Source organism: Pelophylax lessonae (assembly GCF_965119305.1).
Source record: "Pelophylax lessonae genome assembly, chromosome: 4".
Lineage (NCBI taxonomy): Eukaryota > Metazoa > Chordata > Amphibia > Anura > Ranidae > Pelophylax > Pelophylax lessonae.
Genome location: NC_138771.1, coordinates 74,496,579 through 74,515,602, shown reverse-complemented (window position 1 = coordinate 74,515,602; position 19,024 = coordinate 74,496,579). Strand labels below are relative to the sequence as shown.

General features: G+C 45.6%; 1 pseudogene across 1 annotated transcript in view; it reads right to left on the bottom strand.

The window, feature by feature from the left end:
* Positions 1 to 14,106: 14,106 nt before the first annotated feature.
* Positions 14,107 to 19,024, bottom strand: part of LOC309552516 (DNA polymerase subunit gamma-2, mitochondrial-like) — a 103,521-nt pseudogene continuing 98,603 nt past the window's right edge. Inside the window, exons 7-8 of the transcript in view lie at positions 15,332 to 15,505; positions 14,107 to 14,115 (exon numbers count right to left, since the gene is read on the bottom strand). The product of the transcript in view is annotated as a DNA polymerase subunit gamma-2, mitochondrial-like (transcript). The remainder of the gene's footprint in view (positions 14,116 to 15,331; positions 15,506 to 19,024) is intronic.

Genomic DNA, 19,024 nt, shown 5'->3' with positions numbered 1-19,024 from the left:
CACCATTGCCTGTCCCCAGATGCAGCGTGTCACTTGCCACCATTGCCTGTCCCCAGATGTAGCGTGTCACTTGCCACTGTCGCCTTCTGCCAGATGCAGTGTGTCACTTGCCACTGTCACCTTCTGCCAGATGCAGCGTGTCACTTGCCACCCGCAGCTGGCCACCAAAAGCAATGTGTCACTTGCCACCCAAAGCCTGCCACCAGATGCAGTGTGCCACTGGCCACCCTCAGCCTGCCACCAGATGCAGCATGTCACTTGCCACCATTGCCTGTCCCCAGATGCAGTGTGTCACTTGCCACTGTCACCTTCTGCTAGATGCAGCATGTCACTTACCACCATTGCCTGTCCCCAGATGCAGTGTGTCACTTGCCACCGTCACCTTCTGCCATATGCAATGTGTCACTTGCCACCCGCAGCTGGCCACCAGATGCAGTGTGTCACTTGCCACCCAAAGCCTGCCACCAGATGCAGTGTGCCACTGGCCACCCTCAGCCTGCCACCAGATGCAGCATGTCACTTGCCACCATTGCCTGTCCCCAGATGCAGCGTGTCACTTGCCATCATCACCTTCTCCCAGATGCAGCGTGTCACTTGCCAACCTCAGCCTGCCACCAGATGCAGCATGTCACTTGCCACCGGCAGTGTTCTACTTGCCACCCTCTCTTTCCTTTCTCTTCAGCTGGTCATGCTGGGGGCTGCAGTTTCCCCCAGTCCTCGGGACAACATGTCCCACCATCCTCTCTGCTTCTTTTTTTTTTTTCCTCTTGCCAATAGGAGAGGAAAGATATATAGTGAGTGGCTGTGCTAGCAAGCGCCTCTCCCAAGAACACAGCAGCAGCAGGAGGAGGAGGAGGCGTGGGGGGAGAAGAGCCTCTCCTCCTCCTCGTGCTGCTGTGTTCTCGGGAGCAGCGCTTGCCAGAACAGTGTGAGACACAGCCGCCCCGATTCTCTGCATTCTCTTCCCCACTGCTGACAGGAGGGAGAATGGGCAGGAAACAGAGCCCTCTTCTGACAGTGGTGGTTTGGGGGGGGGGGGGCAGCACAGTTTTTCCTTTTTGAAAGGGCAGTCCTGCAGGACACAGCTGCTAAAGGGAACGGCATTCCTGCAGGACTCGAGCCCTGCCTGTACCCCCCTATTGATGATCCTGATCCAGAGGGTGGACTGGAGTATTGGTAGAATGGAGTATGACCTGTGATATTGTCCAAATATACTGGAGAATGAACTGAAGTGTAAATGGATCAAACTGGGGGGTGGTCTGGGGTATCAGCAGATACTGGGGGGGTGACTTGTAGCAAAGACATTTTAATAGATTAGACTTTACCTCCGACCAGTGCAGCTGATTAGTTCTGATCCTCAGAGCTTCCAGTGGTGTCTTGCCCTTGGATCTGTTCATGGTGACCGGTCTTCTCTGAGCCCCGGATTCTGCCTTTCGGGGACTCCTCTTCTCCATTCTGTGATCATTCATATTCTTCCACCTTCACTGGCTGTGCCCTTTTATTCTGCCCTTCCACAAACAACTATCTTTACCAGAAACAAGATGGAAGACAAATAAAGAACTATTTAATAAAACATAAAAGTAGGCCAATCACATCCATATTTCAAGTGAAAGAAAATAGAACCACTTCACATCAGGTGTCTTCATTTGAGTTCCCCATAAATCAAGAACCCCAATCAGAGTACCTTCATATATCAGTTGCCACCACATATCAGATGCCCCATCAGAATATTGTCTTAGATCAGTTACCCCAATCAAGGTACCCCTTTATACCAGGTGTACCCTTACATCCAGTGTCCCCTTAACAGTGCCCCCTTACATCAGGTGTTCCCATAACAGTGCCCCCTTACATCAGGTGTCCCCTTACATCCAGTGTCCTCATAACAGTGCCCCCTTACATCAGATGTCCCCATAACAGTGCCCCCTTACATCAGGTGTCCACATAACAGTGCCCCCTTACATCAGGTGTTCCCATAACAGTGCCCCCTTACATCAGGTGTTCCCATAACAGTGCCCCCTTACATCAGGTGTCCCCATAACAGTGCCCCCTTAAATCAGGTGTTCTCATAACAGTGTCCCCTTACATCAGGTGTCCCCATAACAGTGCCCCCTTACATCAGGTGTCCCCATAACAGTGTCCCCTTACATCAGGTGTTCCCATAACAGTGCCCCCTTACATCAGGTGTTCTCATAACAGTGTCCCCTTACATCCAGTGTCCTCATAACAGTGTCCCCTTACATCAGGTGTTCCCATAACAATGTCCCCTTACATCAGGTGTTCCCATAACAGTGTCGCCTTACATCAGGTGTTCTCATAACAGTGCCCCCTTACATCAGGTGTTCTCATAACAGTGCCCCCTTACATCAGGTGTTCTCATAACAGTGCCCCCTTACATCAGGTGTTCTCATAACAGTGCCCCCTTACATCAGGTGTTCCCATAACAGTGCCCCCTTACATCAGGTGTTCTCATAACAGTGCCCCCTTACATCAGGAGTTCTCATAACAGTGCCCCCTTACATCAGGTGTTCTCATAACAGTGCCCCCTTACATCAGGTGTTCCCATAACAGTTCCCCCTTACATCAGGTGTTCTCATAACAGTGTCCCCTTACATCAGGTGTTCCCATAACAGTGTCCCCTGTCATCAGGTGTTCCCATAACAGTGCCTGCCCCCTTACATCAGGTGTCCCCTTACATCCAGTGTCCTCATAACAGTGTACCCTTACATCAGGTGTCCCCATAACAGTGCCCCCTTACATCAGGTGTTCTCATAACAGTGCCCCCTTACATCAGGTGTTCCCATAACAGTGCCTGCCCCCTTACATCAGGTGTCCCCTTACATCCAGTGTCCTCATAACAGTGTACCCTTACATCAGGTGTCCCCATAACAGTGCCCCCTTACATCAGGTGTTCCCATAACAGTGCCCCCTTACATCAGGTGTTCCCATAACAGTGCCCCCTTACATCAGGTGTCCCCAAAACAGTGCCCCCTTACATCAGGTGTTCCCATAACAGTGTCCCCTTACATCCAGAGTCCTCATAACAGTGTCCCCTTACATCAGGTGTTCCCATAACAGTGTCCCCTTACATCAGGTGTTCCCATAACAATGTCCCCTTACATCAGGTGTCCTCATAACAGTGTCCCCTTACATCAGGTGTTCTCATAATTGTGTCCCCTTACATCAGGTGTCCCCATCAGGTGTCCCCATAACAGTGCCCCCTTACATCAGTTGTCCCCATAACAGTGCCCCCTTACATGAGGTGTTCCCATAACAGTGCCCCCTTACATCAGGTGTTCTCATAACAGTGTCCCCTTACATCCAGTGTCCTCATAACAGTGTCCCCTTACATCAGGTGTTCCCATAACAATGTCCCCTTACATCAGGTGTTCCCATAACAGTGTCGCCTTACATCAGGTGTTCTCATAACAGTGCCCCCTTACATCAGGTGTTCTCATAACAGTGCCCCCTTACATCAGGTGTTCTCATAACAGTGCCCCCTTACATCAGGTGTTCACATAACAGTGCCCCCTTACATCAGGTGTTCCCATAACAGTGCCCCCTTACATCAGGTGTTCTCATAACAGTGCCCCCTTACATCAGGAGTTCTCATAACAGTGCCCCCTTACATCAGGTGTTCTCATAACAGCGCCCCCTTACATCAGGTGTTCCCATAACAGTGCCCCCTTACATCAGGTGTTCTCATAACAGTGTCCCCTTACATCAGGTGTTCCCATAACAGTGTCCCCTGTCATCAGGTGTTCCCATAACAGTGCCTGCCCCCTTACATCAGGTGTCCCCTTACATCCAGTGTCCTCATAACAGTGTACCCTTACATCAGGTGTCCCCATAACAGTGCCCCCTTACATCAGGTGTTCTCATAACAGTGCCCCCTTACATCAGGTGTTCCCATAACAGTGCCTGCCCCCTTACATCAGGTGTCCCCTTACATCCAGTGTCCTCATAACAGTGTACCCTTACATCAGGTGTCCCCATAACAGTGCCCCCTTACATCAGGTGTTCCCATAACAGTGCCCCCTTACATCAGGTGTTCCCATAACAGTGCCCCCTTACATCAGGTGTCCCCAAAACAGTGCCCCCTTACATCAGGTGTTCCCATAACAGTGTCCCCTTACATCCAGAGTCCTCATAACAGTGTCCCCTTACATCAGGTGTTCCCATAACAGTGTCCCCTTACATCAGGTGTTCCCATAACAATGTCCCCTTACATCAGGTGTCCTCATAACAGTGTCCCCTTACATCAGGTGTTCTCATAATTGTGTCCCCTTACATCAGGTGTCCCCATCAGGTGTCCCCATCAGGTGTCCCCATCAGGTGTCCCCATAACAGTGCCCCCTTACATCAGTTGTCCCCATAACAGTGCCCCCTTACATGAGGTGTTCTCATAACAGTGTCCCCTTACATCAGGTGTCCCCTTACATCAGGTGTCCTCATAACAGTGTCCCCTTACATCAGGTGTCCCCATAACAGTGCCCCGTTACATCCAGTGTCCTAATAACAATGTCCCCTTACATCAGGTGTTCTCATAACAGGGCCCCTTACATCAGGTGTTCCCATAACAGTGCCCCCTTACATCAGGTGTTCTCATAACAATGCCCCCTTACATCAGGTGTCCCCATAACAGTGCCCCCTTACATCAGGTGTTCCCGTAACAGTGCTCCTAGAAATCCAAAACCCCAATCAGAATATCAGATATCAAATATTCATCTATCAGTTGCCCCCTTCAATGAGCCCCCATATATCTGTAGCACTGCCCCCCTAGGGAGCTGCTCAGTGTGGATTCCCCTGGGTTACCCATAGCAACAGTCTGTAAAACTTATCACTTTAAGACTTGGCTCAGACAATGAACAGTCAAGGGAATTTGGTTTTTGTGTTTAATTTTAGAACTTGGATGGGAGAAGGGATGAGTGGGATACTCCAACTTGAACTATGCACAATTTCTGAGGAAAACTGACTGTAGTGTGTGCGGCAAGGCCGCTGCTTCACCTTGCCACTTCACCTTGTGAAGTAAAAGATATGTTCCTGAATGAATTCCTCTTCAGGGTCCTAACCTAGCACCCCCTTTCTCACTTCCCATGCATGCTAGCCCTTGTCCACTGACTCTCCACTGGAGTGGTCCCCTTACTGGGCAGACCCCTGGCAAGCTTCCCAATACTCAAGGACACTGTTTTTCCCTGGGTTGCTCTGCCTTCAGCTCCACTCGTCAGTATCCTGGCCCTCCTGGCTCAGCATCACACACTTGGTCCACTAGGCCGACCGCCTGTGACCACCTTCCTTGCTGACAACCGTCACCCTCCTCCTGGGACCTGACTTCCTGCCCAAAGACACCCTGTCACATGTGCCCCCGGCTTTTATGACCTATCCCAGAATGCACCACTGTTTTGCCAACCCATTGGGACAGCCACAAAAGCCTGTGTGTCACTGGCTGGGTTTCCTCCACTGTCCAACAGGCTCTCCCATTGGATACAGCGGGGACACTCCCTCAGCCCAAATGAATCACACCCTGGACACATGCAACAGGCAGAACTAACAATCGGGCTCCCCTGATAAGCAGATAGAGCTGCTAAGCTTTTACCAACCTAGCACCTACCTAGGAGGGTACTACATCCACCCCCCACCAAAATTGAGGGACACAATAAACGCACATGCGCACTAGAGGGACACAATAACCGCACATGAGCACTAGAGGGACACAATATCCACACATGGGCACTAGAGGGACACAATAACCGCACATGAGCACTAGAGGGACACAATAACCGCACATGTGCACTAGAGGGGCACCACCGCACATGGGTACTACAGGGACACAATATCCGCACATGCGCACTAGAGGGACACAATAACCGCAGATGCCCACTAGAGGGACACAATAACCGCACATGCGCACCAGAGGGACACAATAACCGCACATGCGCACCAGAGGGACACAATAACCGCACATGCGCACTAGAGGTAAACAATAACCGCACATGCGCACCAGAGGGACACAATAACTGCACATGCGCACCAGAGGGACACAATAACCGCACATGCGCACTAGAGGGACACAATATCCACACATGGGCACTAGAGGGATACAATAACCGCACATGCGCACTAGAGGGACACAATAACTGCACATGTGCACTAGAGGGACACAACCGCACATGGGTACTAGAGGGACACAATATCCGCACATGCGCACTAGAGGGACACAATAACCGCACATGTGCACTAGAGGGACACAATATCCGCACATCCGCAATCCAGGACAGCAACAATGGGAGGAAACAAGGAGCCGCACAACTGGGTGGAGATGCAAATCATAAAAGTCCAAATTTTATTAAATTCCAAAAATAAAAACACGTCCAATGTGTGACCACAGCAGTCGGAGACATGGAAAAAAGCACGGCGGTTGACGCGTTTCACGGAATCTACCGCTTAGTCGTAACCATGCTTAAACAATACAAAACAATGCTTTAAATAGGAAAATTTCATCTCATGTGCACCTCCCAGATCTCACTTGATTAGGCACACACAGCTGTAGATAGTAATCCCCAATTGAGGGCTCACAGACCAGCAGAAATTGTTTGTATGTTTTAAACAGAAAAAGAAAAAGAAAAAGAAAAAGAAAAAGAAGAAAAACTGCACCAGATGCATAAACAGAAAATATATAAATAAAATAAAATAAATTAGAGTAAGGACATGTGTATTGACTGAAATGAATATATAAAAAACATATATACATATCTGGTGTAGGGATGAGACCCAAGACAGGGGAAGTAGAATAGACCAAAAATGTGAGAATGAAGTAAGGGTAATGAAAGAAGTGGGCAGTGGGTAAAGCCTAAACGAATGTAATGAATTATATCCACATATATACCAAAAATATATATACATATGTGTAAAGAAGTATATCAATGTCGTATAGCCCCATACATTGAGGGACATGGCCACAGCTGTATGTGCAGGCAAAAGTTGATCTGAAAAGAGCCCTACATCTTTGATCCGACACTAAAAAGGTGTACATATATAGAATTCTCAATGAAACAGATGCATAGATATGGAATATATTGTCCACGTGTAAAAGAATAATATATTGAAAAATAAAAGGGGTTATTCACGCAGCTGTATAGGTATATGAATAAAGACATGTACATACATATATATATGCGTGTATGTGCGGGACATCGTTTGTAAATTCATAATGTCGCCTGATAATCATCAAACTAATAATGAATGTATATGTGCAGACTATTGATACGGACAGCACACATATCCAAGCATATATGAAAAAAGTGTGCCTAGAACATGCCATATGTAGGTCTATATATATCTAAACAAAGGAAACAAAAAACCTAAAAAGAATGGCAAATGTAAAAAGTCTTTGAGAGCGTAAGATTGGCCTATAATTGCAGGCTATTTATATCATCAATTTTAACTGAAATAGAAAGCAAAAAATATATATATACACACGTGGACAAATACATTCCTTTACAAATAGCACATCACATATATATGTATTAAACCATCCGTAAAACATCTGTAGATGATAAAAAGAATATTCTCGATATTATAAAACATACATATAACTATAAACGAAGACCAACTGAATGGTCCATTACATGTGTTGTCTATAAATCAAGAATATCTTAGCTGGGCTAAATAGACTGAATCCCAAAGAGATAAAGCAGAAAATACGCACAAGAAAAAGGGAATAAAAGTAGAAGGGATGAAAACAGGGGAAGAAAAAGAAAGATAGAAAGAAAGTAGAAACTAGAAAGAGTGAGAAGACACAAAATGACCGATCAATAATAGAAAAGAAGAAGAGATACATGTATGCCAAAAATGGAATGTATACACCGCAAGATCTAGATTATTCTTGTGTATAAAAATGGGTAACATCCCATTCAAAATTTAAACCCCCAGGTAAGCGGGTCTGGAGTCTATGGATCCAGAAAACTTCCCTCTTACACAGGAGGCGGAACACATCCCCCCCTCTTGTAGGGACTATGACACGTTCGATGATTTGTACCGATATTAAAGATAGGTCACCATTATGTTCCAAATTAAAGTGTCGAGCCACATTTGTGGATTTCCGCAATCTGACATCACTTAGGTGTTCTCTGAACCTATCTTTAAGTTTACGTGTCGTGAGACCTACATACTGGACAAAACATTCCCTACAGGTGATAAGATAGATTAAAAATGAGCTGTTACAATTGAAAAACTTATCGATTTTATATACTTTATTTTCAATGGAGGATTTGAAAGTATCTCCACCCAAAATATGGGGGCAAGTAATGCAGTCCCTAACACCACATTTAAAGTTGCCCTTTAAGTGCAACCACGTTTCAGACGTCTTTTTGTTGGTGCTAGTAAAGAGACTAGGGGAAAGATGATTACCTAGTGTTTTAGCCCTTTTGGCTACAATATTCACTCCCCCCTCTAGAATTTTGGCACAATCCTTATCTCCATACAGGATAGGAATATGTTTGTTGATGATGTGTTTAATCCTATTAAATTCTAAACTGTATGGGATAATAAGATTGATAGGATCACTCTTGCCATCGGTTTTAAACGCTTTAGATTCTTTGAATTTTTTAGGGGATTTCTTTGGTGAAAGCAAACTTTTTCTATCTCTATTGAGGGCAATGAAATATGCCCTGTCCAGAGTCCATCTAGGGTACCCCCTAGCCAAAAAACGTTTGTACAATTGTACCGACTCCTTGTTAAAAACAGCCAAGTCACTGCATATCCTCCTAATGCGGAGGAATTGGCCTACTGGAATGCCTTTGCGGGTGTGGAAAGGGTGGCTGGAGTCGGCATGTAACAGGCTGTTGCCAGCTGTGGGCTTCCTATAGAGGCTGGTAACTATCTGACCCTGTCGATGTTCCAAAGTGACATCTAGAAAGTCAATTCTTTCGGCACTGAATTGACCCGTGAATGTCAAATTGTGTTCATTGTTGTTGAGATAGTTCAAAAATGAATCAAACGGGAGACCTTGTCTGCAGATGAAAATCAGGTCATCTATATACCGAAAAAACATAATGATATGGTTCCTATAGGGGTTTCCATCTCCAAAGATGTGGGTCCTCTCCCACCAACCCATATACAGGTTGGCTAGGGAGGGTGAAAAAATAGCCCCCATGGCTGCCCCACACCTCTGGAGATAGAAAACCCCATCAAACATGAAATAGTTGTGTTTTAGAAGATACTCCAAAACCTCCAAGATGTACAATTTAATCGTCCCATTTTCTGGGTGACGGCACGATCGCACATACACCGCAGGAGACGGATGCAGGATCGGATCAAATTATGTATGAACTTAGGGACACCGTACCAGAGTCTCCCAGATCCTTTAGAGAACATTGTGCCGTCATCGCCCTGGAGGATTTAATGGAAGAAAGTGAGGATCGTGCACATGAAAGAGAAGATTGTGTTAACAAAGTTTCTTTCAAGGTACCCTCCTATTTTTATCCTGTGCACTCACGAGTCCCACAGATGGACACCTTCCAGAAACAGATTGAAGAGGACATTTTTGAGCTCAAACGAATGATTCCCAATAAGGTACAGGTGAAAAATGATAATTTAAGTGTTCAAGAAAGAAATGCTTTGGCTTCCCTTATGGAGGATGATTCCATTATAATTAAAAATGCAGATAAAGGAGGAGCAGTGGTGATATTGGATAAAAGTGATTATAAAGTGGAGGCACTCAGACAGTTGTCGGATACACGTACATATACAAGATTAAGCCGTGATCCTTTGAAAAAATTTAGATGTACTCTCCAGACACTTGTTGATAAGGGAGCCTCTTTGGGCATTCTGACTCCCAAGGAATCGGGCAAACTCATGCCGGAATTTCCTATTACCCCGATTTTCCACCACCTTCCCAAGGTGCACAAGGGGGTTCACCCAGTTCAGGGGAGACCCATTGTCTCTGGCATTGGGTCTCTCAATGAACGTATGGGTGAATGGTTGGATGGTCAACTTCAACCCGTTGTACAGAATTTGCCCAGCTATCTCAAAGACACTATGCATTTATTACGTGTAACAGATGAGATTCATTGGGAGCCAGACTATCAGTGGTTAACCTGTGATGTGGCGAGTCTCTACTCCTCAATCCCTCATAGTTTGGCCCTAACAGCGGTTCACTTTTCATTAACCCAATACACCAATCTAACTGGAACGATTAAATTGTACATCTTGGAGGTTTTGGAGTATCTTCTAAAACACAACTATTTCATGTTTGATGGGGTTTTCTATCTCCAGAGGTGTGGGGCAGCCATGGGGGCTATTTTTTCACCCTCCCTAGCCAACCTGTATATGGGTTGGTGGGAGAGGACCCACATCTTTGGAGATGGAAACCCCTATAGGAACCATATCATTATGTTTTTTCGGTATATAGATGACCTGATTTTCATCTGCAGACAAGGTCTCCCGTTTGATTCATTTTTGAACTATCTCAACAACAATGAACACAATTTGACATTCACGGGTCAATTCAGTGCCGAAAGAATTGACTTTCTAGATGTCACTTTGGAACATCGACAGGGTCAGATAGTTACCAGCCTCTATAGGAAGCCCACAGCTGGCAACAGCCTGTTACATGCCGACTCCAGCCACCCTTTCCACACCCGCAAAGGCATTCCAGTAGGCCAATTCCTCCGCATTAGGAGGATATGCAGTGACTTGGCTGTTTTTAACAAGGAGTCGGTACAATTGTACAAACGTTTTTTGGCTAGGGGGTACCCTAGATGGACTCTGGACAGGGCATATTTCATTGCCCTCAATAGAGATAGAAAAAGTTTGCTTTCACCAAAGAAATCCCCTAAAAAATTCAAAGAATCTAAAGCGTTTAAAACCGATGGCAAGAGTGATCCTATCAATCTTATTATCCCATACAGTTTAGAATTTAATAGGATTAAACACATCATCAACAAACATATTCCTATCCTGTATGGAGATAAGGATTGTGCCAAAATTCTAGAGGGGGGAGTGAATATTGTAGCCAAAAGGGCTAAAACACTAGGTAATCATCTTTCCCCTAGTCTCTTTACTAGCACCAACAAAAAGACGTCTGAAACGTGGTTGCACTTAAAGGGCAACTTTAAATGTGGTGTTAGGGACTGCATTACTTGCCCCCATATTTTGGGTGGAGATACTTTCAAATCCTCCATTGAAAATAAAGTATATAAAATCGATAAGTTTTTCAATTGTAACAGCTCATTTTTAATCTATCTTATCACCTGTAGGGAATGTTTTGTCCAGTATGTAGGTCTCACGACACGTAAACTTAAAGATAGGTTCAGAGAACACCTAAGTGATGTCAGATTGCGGAAATCCACAAATGTGGCTCGACACTTTAATTTGGAACATAATGGTGACCTATCTTTAATATCGGTACAAATCATCGAACGTGTCATAGTCCCTACAAGAGGGGGGGATGTGTTCCGCCTCCTGTGTAAGAGGGAAGTTTTCTGGATCCATAGACTCCAGACCCGCTTACCTGGGGGTTTAAATTTTGAATGGGATGTTACCCATTTTTATACACAAGAATAATCTAGATCTTGCGGTGTATACATTCCATTTTTGGCATACATGTATCTCTTCTTCTTTTCTATTATTGATCGGTCATTTTGTGTCTTCTCACTCTTTCTAGTTTCTACTTTCTTTCTATCTTTCTTTTTCTTCCCCTGTTTTCATCCCTTCTACTTTTATTCCCTTTTTCTTGTGCGTATTTTCTGCTTTATCTCTTTGGGATTCAGTCTATTTAGCCCAGCTAAGATATTCTTTATTTATAGACAACACATGTAATGGACCATTCAGTTGGTCTTCGTTTATAGTTATATGTATGTTTTATAATATCGAGAATATTCTTTTTATCATCTACAGATGTTTTACGGATGGTTTAATACATATATATGTGATGTGCTATTTGTAAAGGAATGTATTTGTCCACGTGTGTATATATATATTTTTTGCTTTCCATTTCAGTTAAAATTGATGATATAAATAGCCTGCAATTATAGGCCAATCTTACGCGCTCAAAGACTTTTTACATTTGCCATTCTTTTTAGGTTTTTTGTTTCCTTTGTTTAGATATATATAGACCTACATATGGCATGTTCTAGGCACACTTTTTTCATATATGCTTGGATATGTGTGCTGTCCGTATCAATAGTCTGCACATATACATTCATTATTCGTTTGATGATTATCAGGCGACATTATGAATTTACAAACGATGTCCCGCACATACACGCATATATATATGTATGTACATGTCTTTATTCATATACCTATACAGCTGCGTGAATAACCCCTTTTATTTTTCAATATATTATTCTTTTACACGTGGACAATATATTCCATATCTATGCATCTGTTTCATTGAGAATTCTATATATGTACACCTTTTTAGTGTCGGATCAAAGATGTAGGGCTCTTTTCAGATCAACTTTTGCCTGCACATACAGCTGTGGCCATGTCCCTCAATGTATGGGGCTATACGACATTGATATACTTCTTTACACATATGTATATATATTTTTGGTATATATGTGGATATAATTCATTACATTCGTTTAGGCTTTACCCACTGCCCACTTCTTTCATTACCCTTACTTCATTCTCACATTTTTGGTCTATTCTACTTCCCCTGTCTTGGGTCTCATCCCTACACCAGATATGTATATGTTTTTTATATATTCATTTCAGTCAATACACATGTCCTTACTCTAATTTATTTTATTTTATTTATATATTTTCTGTTTATGCATCTGGTGCAGTTTTTCTTCTTTTTCTTTTTCTTTTTCTGTTTAAAACATACAAACAATTTCTGCTGGTCTGTGAGCCCTCAATTGGGGATTACTATCTACAGCTGTGTGTGCCTAATCAAGTGAGATCTGGGAGGTGCACATGAGATGAAATTTTCCTATTTAAAGCATTGTTTTGTATTGTTTAAGCATGGTTACGACTAAGCGGTAGATTCCGTGAAACGCGTCAACCGCCGTGCTTTTTTCCATGTCTCCGACTGCTGTGGTCACACATTGGACGTGTTTTTATTTTTGGAATTTAATAAAATTTGGACTTTTATGATTTGCATCTCCACCCAGTTGTGCGGCTCCTTGTTTCCTCCCATGGACACAATATCCACACATGGGCACTAGAGGGACACAATAACCGCACATGCGCACTAGAGGGACACAATAACCGCACATGTGCACTAGAGGGACACAATAACCGCACATGGGCACTAGAGGGACACAATATCCACACATGCGCACTAGAGGGACACAGTAACCGCACATGTGCACTAGAGGGACACAATAACCGCACATGGGTACTAGAGGGACACAATAACCGCACATGGGCACTAGAGGGACACAATAACCGCACATGTGCACTAGAGGGACACAATAACCGCACATGGGCACTAGAGGGACACAATAACCGCACATGCGCACTAGAGGGACACAATAACCGCACATGCGCACTAGAGGGACACAATAACCGCACATGGGCACTAGAGGGACACCACCGCACATGGGTACTACAGGGACACAATATCCGCACATGCGCACTAGAGGGACACAATAACCGCAAATGCGCACTAGAGGGACACAATAACCGCACATGCGCACCAGAGGGACACAATAACCGCACATGCGCACTAGAGGGACACAATAACCGCACATGCGCACCAGAGGAACACAATAACTGCACATGCGCACCAGAGGGACACAATAACCGCACATGCGCACTAGAGGGACACAATATCCACACATGGGCACTAGAGGGACACAATAACCGCACATGAGCACTAGAGGGACACAATAACCGCACATGTGCACTAGAGGGACACAACCGCACATGGGTACTAGAGGGACACAATATCCGCACATGCGCACTAGAGGGACACAATAACCGCACATGGGCACTAGAGGGACACAATATCCACACATGGGCACTAGAGGAACACAATAACCGCACATGGGCAATAGAGGGACACAATAACCGCACATGGGCACTAGAGGGACACAATAACCGCACATGCGCTCCAGAGGGACACAATAACCGCACATGCGCTCCAGAAGGACATATTCATGCATGCTATAGGAACACAATATTAAACAAAGATTGAGACAATAATAGTACCTACAAATATTATCACAATCACCCCGCGCTTCAGGAAAAAATAAAATAAATATGCCAGATATATGCTACCTTGACATATAGCTGCTGCCTTAAAATACAAACATAATCAAAAAAACATGTGTTAATTCTCTCAGAAGTCAGTGAATAAGAAAGGTTCAACACATAAGCAGCGCTAAAGACCCTGTTTAAAAGTCCACATATGTGAATGAGTCAAAAAAGTCCTCAGGAGAGTGAATCCACGGATGAAGATCAAAGGATAACTTCCACCACACCACGTGACCCCCCTAGGTATTGCTCACTCACCAGAAATCATTGTAATAGAGCCTTTGAATATCCACCGATCACACCAAATGCAGACCACTCCACGATCGTTTAGGCACAGAATCTCCCCAATCTGAACACCTTATACCAAGAGATCCACATACTCCAGTGCACCGGCAGTAAATGTAAGCAAGAAAGAGGCTCATAGGGCAGTATATCAACACAGTTTTATTAAAACACCCGCCCCATCCCTCAATCAATGCACTCACAGCAAACAATATATTAAAAGGCTTTCAATATGCTAGAACCATATGCTGATCGAGACCTCACCGCTCCGCTCCCGCTCCTCTGTTATGCTGGATCAGTCACAGATGTCAGCTCACAACGGGCAAGGATATGGGGATGCGGCTCTTACAGCTCTGAATGATGTTGTCGGGGTGTCCGCGTGCTCACGCCCTGACATGTTTCGCCATAATGTTGGAATGTTATATAGCAGAATGTGAAAAAAATATTTTTTTCAAAATTGTCGCTCTTTTTGTTTTATTAGTGTAAAAAATAAAAATCGTACAGGTGGTCAAATACCACCAAAAGAAAGCTTTGTTTGTGGGGAAAAAAAGGACGTCAATTTAGTTTGGGTACAGCGTCGCACGACCGCGCAATTGTCCGTTGAAGTAACGCAGTGCCGAATTGCAAAATAGGGCCTGGTCATTAAGGGGGTAAAATCTTCCGGGGCGGAAGTGGTTAAGAACATACAATTACAATATAACTACTGTTACAATTCTATATATTATTTTTTTTTACTAAATTTTTTCCCCACGAAACTGGGAGTTGCCCTTTAATGATCGCTGCAAGTAAAAGGATTGGAAATGACATTGATTGATTGATTCTGCGTGTAGTCGGTGTGACATACCTGAAGATGAGCGATGGGCCCACGGTGCATCTGGGTGAGGGCGAAGTCATCTAGGCTGCCGAGGCGTTCAATTGGCTCCTTGCCCCAGGGGAAGTCGTACTGTATGAGGGTCATTTTCCTTCCGTCTTCGTCAGGGTGGTCACCGCTGCTGAATCTGAACGGCAACTGAGCAAACTGGACACAGAGGGGGGGGAGGGGTGAGAAAATAGCACCGTACAGTCAGGTCCAGGCATGCTTTCTCAGCATTTGGTCATATGTAAAAATACATTTTATAATATATATATATATATATATATATATATATATATATATATATATATATATATATATATATACATACATACACTGCTCAAAAAATATTAAAGCAACACTTTGAAAACACCTCAGATCTCAATGGGGAAAAATATCATGATGGATATCTATACTGGTATGGACTGGGTAATATGTTAGGATCTATACTGGTATAGACTGGGTAATGTGTTAGGATCTATACTGGTATAGACTGGGTAATGTGTTAGGATCTATACTGGTATAGACTGGGTAATGTGTTAGGATCTATACTGGTATAGACTGGGTAATGTGTTAGGATCTATACTGGTATGGACTGGGTAATGTATGAGGATCTATACTGGTATGGACTGGGTAATGTGTTAGGATCTATACTGGTATGGACTGGGTAAAGTGTTAGGATCTCAACTGGTATGGACTGGGTAATGTGTTAGGATCTATACTGGTATGGACTCAGTAATGTGTTGATCTATACTGGTATGGACTGGCTAATGTTTTAGGATCTATACTGGTATGGACTGGGTTATTGCGTTAGGATCTATACTGGAATGGACTGGCTAATGCGTTAGGATCTATACTGGTATGGACTGGCTAATGTTTTAGGATCTATACTGGTATGGACTGGGTAATGTGTTAGGATCTATACTGGTATGGACAGGGTAATGTGTTAGGATCTATACTGGTGTGGACTGGGTAATATGTTAGGATCTATACTGGTATGGACTGGGTAATGTGTTAGGATCTATACTGGTATGGACTGGGTAATGTGTTAGGATCTATAGTGGTAACTACTGGGTAATGTGTTAGGATCTGTAACGGATCTTAGTACCCCAGCTGAGCACATCCGCCGGACCTGTGTCTCCTGTCTTCCAAACGCACCCACAGCCTGCGGAGAAGCCATATCCAGCCCTTAACCCCTCAATCACGAGACAATCCACACAGGTGTTGAGGGTTAACCATGCAGAGCTTAAACTGTTTATTACATTCCAAGACACAGTTTTACACACAGTTAGGGAAACTCCCTTTAGCCTGGCCACAGAGGGGGAAGGGGACAAGGAGCAAGCCATTGGGAACTGAACATTTTAACATTGAAACAGTCTCTTAATACACACCCCCTGCGGAGAAATGTCTCCAGCTCAGACCATTGTCCACACAATTAGACACAGAAACAGGAGGGGGGGGGGGGGGATGGGTTGTAACATTACATTACATTAACTCAATGCCATGAGTCAGTTGTTCAGAGGATGAATAAAGGGAAAATAAAATGCAATGTCCCAAACTCATAAGAAAATGACACAAAGGGGTTTACAATCCAGGGACAGGGTGATCCGTCACCCATAGTGATGGTTAGTACCGTCACATCTCTTCCCCCCAAAGGTAGACTAATCCAGGTACTAGACCTCCAACTGGTCTGTGCCTGAGTTAGTCAGGTAACAAGTCCCAAAGAGTCAATGTCTGTTTGCCTGGATAATTTGTCGGCGTTGCCGTTTTGCTTCCCAGGGCAGTAGTGGACGGTAAAGTCAAAAGGCTGCAGTGCCAAACTCCAGTAGCTTCTGGCCCATAGTCTGTCAGTAGGAGGCTTGCGCACAGTCCCCTCCAAAACACACAGTGACAGTGGGTTCTGTCACATGTCTCCCCTTTTAAAAACAGACTAACGAGGTTCCTGACCCTCAACTGGTCTGGACCTGCGTTAGTCACAAACTTCCACCCCAGGCAACCAGGAAAAGTAAAAGTATGACTCTGGCGCTGGGGAGCAAAATTGCACATAGTGTCTCCCATGAATAAAAACAGCCGCTGCAGAGTGGGAACAGCTGTCTGCACTCCTCTGATCCGGGGCTGGGTTGCAGATATTGGGGGGAGCTGAATAATCCTCTGCCCTGATGCCAGCACTTCCGCTGGTAGGGAATGGAGGCTGGTAGGGCTATGCATTTGGGGAGAAAACGGTACTTGCTTTTCTCCTGGTGTAGTTACCAGCCGCTGAGAAGATATCTTGCAGGGACTGTCTCCCGGATTCTTCATCTCTGGTTCTGATGCTGGGCAGAGACCATCAGTGCTCTGTCCTGTAGCCAGCGCTTTTGCCGGGGGGATAAACACTGGGGTAGTGTCCAAGTGCTGGGGAAACGGCTCACTGAGGTCACCCCTCGGACTCGCTGGATCTACCTGTGAGGGTGGGCAGAGGCCAGCGGCACTCTGCCCCGTAGCCAGCGCTTCTGCTGGGGGGATGAACATTGGGGTAGTGTCCAATTTTTGGGGAGGGAGAATTGCTTCCTCTACTCCCGGTGGGGATATCTGCTGTTGGGAAAACAGCTCACGCGGATCCTCTCTCAGACTCTCCGGATCCAACTCTTTTTCTGATGCTGGGCAGATGCCAGGGGCACTCTGCCCTGTAGCCAGCGCTTTTGCCGGGGGGATAAACACTGGGGTAGTGTCCAAGTGCTGGGGAAACGGCTCACTGAGGTCACCCCTCGGACTCGCTGGATCTACCTGTGAGGGTGGGCAGAGGCCAGCGGCACTCTGCCCCGTAGCCAGCGCTTCTGCTGGGGGGGATGAACATTGGGGTAGTGTCCAATTTTTGGGGAGGGAGAATTGCTTCCTCTACTCCCGGTGGGGATATCTGCTGTTGGGAAAACAGCTCACGCGGATCCTCTCTCAGACTCTCCGGATCCAACTCTTTTTCTGATGCTGGGCAGATGCCAGGGGCCCTCTGCCCTGTAGCCAGCGCTTTTGCCGGGGGGATAAACACTGGGGTAGTGTCCAAGTGCTGGGGAAACGGCTCACTGAGGTCAACCCCTCGGACTCGCTGGATCTACCTGTGAGGGTGGGCAGAGGCCAGCGGCACTCTGCCCCGTAGCCAGCGCTTCTGCTGGGGGGATAACCACTGGGGTAGTGTCCAAGTGCTGGGGAAACGGCTCACTGAGGTCACCCCTCGGACTCGCTAGATCTACCTCTGAGGGTGGGCAGAGGCCAGCGGCACTCTGCCCCGTAGCCAGCGCTTCTGCTGGGGGGATAACCACTGGGGTAGTGTCCAAGTGCTGGGGAAACGGCTCACTGAGATCATCCCTCGGACTCCCTGGATCTAACTCTGAGGGTGGACAGAGGCCAGCGGCACTCTGCCCCGTAGCCAGCGCTTCTGCTGGAGGGATGAACATTGGGGTAGTGTCCAATTGTTGGGGAGGGAGAATTGCTTCCTCTACTCCCGGTGGGGATACCTGCTGTTGGGAAAACAGCTCACGCAGATCCTCTCTCAGACTCTCCGGATCCAACTCTTTTTCTGATGCTGGGCAGATGCCAGGGGCACCCTGCCCTGTAGCCAGTGCTTCTGCTGGGGCACCAGATGAGATACTCTGGACTTGCTGCTGATCACCATTTCCCAGCCTTCCAGCGCCTGTCTCAACTCCCCCTTCT